The sequence below is a fragment of the Sceloporus occidentalis genome, unplaced genomic scaffold (genome assembly GCF_023333645.1).
Source record: "Sceloporus occidentalis isolate IW3139 unplaced genomic scaffold, rSceOcc1.0.p SCAF_18, whole genome shotgun sequence".
In the NCBI taxonomy this organism is placed as follows: domain Eukaryota; kingdom Metazoa; phylum Chordata; class Lepidosauria; order Squamata; family Phrynosomatidae; genus Sceloporus; species Sceloporus occidentalis.
The window spans coordinates 11,958,237-11,960,510 of NW_028316998.1; the positions used below are offsets into that span (position 1 = coordinate 11,958,237).

General features: G+C 45.1%; 1 non-coding gene across 1 annotated transcript; it reads left to right on the plus strand.

Annotated features, from left to right (window-relative positions):
* The first annotated feature begins 1,790 nt into the window (after nt 1-1,790).
* LOC149302663 (small nucleolar RNA SNORA35) lies at nt 1,791-1,920 on the plus strand. The gene has a single exon (XR_016272079.1). It is a non-coding gene; the product is annotated as a small nucleolar RNA SNORA35 (small nucleolar RNA).
* The last annotated feature ends 354 nt before the right edge of the window (nt 1,921-2,274 follow it).

The following is a 2,274-nucleotide window of genomic DNA, read 5'->3' on the forward strand; positions in this document are numbered from 1 at the left end:
TGCTGCAATTGTTACCATGCAGCGGTATACGGCTGAGGAGGCGTATGCCTTTTTGGCCACAGATTCTGAGGCCACTGATACAGCGTCAGATTTTGACGTTGGTCAGTTCACAGATACATCTAGTGATGTATCTGTGGCTGTTAGGACGCCTGCCACACGTAGTCGTGGCAGTGCACCAGAGGCATGGGTAGCGCCTAATAGGTACAAGCCAGCTATCCCTCCTTTTTCTGGAATTCCTGGCATCAATATTGATGTTACAGGATTCACTCCACTGCAATTTGTGCAGGTTTTTTTGGGAGACGATGTCTTGGGAGACATTGTCACACAAACAAACATTTATGCCCAGCAGTACCGTGCTGCTAGCCCTAATTCTTTTTGGGCAAAACAGCCATGGACTCCCATTGACGTGCCAGAATTTCTTAAATTCTGGGCACTCACAATGTTAATGGGCATTATAAAAAAGCCCTCCATCCGCTCCTACTGGAGCACCAGCCCCATCTTTAGTACCCCCATTTATGCCCAAACTATAACTAGGCAAAGGTATGAAATGATTCTTCGTTTCATGCACTTTAGCGACAACAGCCTGTGCCCCCCTAAGGAGCACCCCCAGTTTGATAGGCTCTACAAAATCCGCCCCCTGATTACCCATCTCGCTGCCAGGTTTCCAGAGGTTTATACACCTGGAAGGGATATCTGCGTGGATGAATCCCTGATGAAATATAAAGGAAGGTTGGGATTCAAGCAGTATATTCCTTCCAAGCGCTCTAGGTATGGAGTGAAGGTGTATAAGCTCTGCGAGAGCGAGACAGGATATACTCATGCCTTCCGGGTATACGAGGGTAAGGATAGCTACCTTGACCCTCCAGGTTGCCCAGACCATCTGGGCACCAGTGCCAAGATTGTTTGGGACCTAATATTCCCCCTTATGAACAAAGGCTACCACTTGTATGTAGATAACTTCTATACAAGCGTCCCTTTGTTCAAGCTGCTGTATTGTTTCGATACGGTAGCTTGCGGTACTATAAAAAAGAACCGCTTGGGTTTCCCACAACACCTGGTACGAACCCGGCTAGGAAAGGGGGAGACCTCAGCTCTACGCCAAGAGGAGCTTTTGGCATTGAAGTTCAGGGACAGAAAAGAGGTGTGCATGCTGAGCACCATCCACGATGAAAGAACCGTGGAGGTTTCTGTCCGTGGCAGAGCTGGGGTCACTACAAAGCCAGTGTGCATCAGGGCCTATAACAAGCACATGGGTGGAGTTGATCTGTCAGATCAACTCCTACAGCCCTACCTCATTATGAGGAAGACAAAGGCCTGGTACAAGAAGGTTGCAATTTACCTAATGCAAATTGCAACCTATAACGCTTTTTTGCTGCACAAAAAAGCAGACACTGGGCTGAAGCTGTCTTTTTTGCAGTTTCAGCTCGAAGTAATTTCAGGTATCTTGTACCGTGATGCACCTGGTCCCCAAGTAGTGATGGGAACCAACAGAATTGGGGCTACCCATTTTATTTTTAAAATCCCCCCTACAGCAAAGAAGCAGAATCCCCAAAAGAGATGCAGGGTATGCTACAGCAGGGGGCAAAGAAAGGACACCACATTTTACTGTCCAGATTGCCCTGGAAAACCTGCACTCTGTGTCGGTGACTGCTTCAAGCTGTATCACACAGTTTCCCATTTTTGATTTTTTTTTGTTCCTGCTCCATTTTTGTATTTTTTTTTATTTTATTTTTTGTTACATTTACAGTTTTTTAGCTTTTATTTGCTCCTCCATTTTTAAGCGTTTTTATTTGCACTGTCAAGTGAACCCTGTGTCCATTCCGTGGCATGAGGGACCACTTAAGGTGCTAGATCAAATCCCTTCTTGGAGATAGGCCAGGCTTTCTTGTAACCTGTCCCTACTGATAGTTGGGTACAAGCATTTTTCTTTACCCAGATGTAAAATTCCTACTGAATTTGAATTGCTCATGTTCCAAATGTGGCCCTTTTGCCCCCAAACAATCTGACAAACCCATGCATGTGGGGTATCAATGTACTCAGGAGATGTTGCTGAACACATATCGGGGTGTTGTGTGACAGCAACATATACCAGGAGCTGTAATTTCACACCTGAAGTACAAAGTATGTGAAAAAAACACCAAAAACAATTACTATCACAAACTTTGACAAGGGTTGGTGGTAGGATTTGTGCATGGAAAGGGTTAAACTATCAGCATCTAAAATACCCTGGGGTGTCTAGTTTTCAAAAATATATGGTTTGGTGGGGTAAATTTA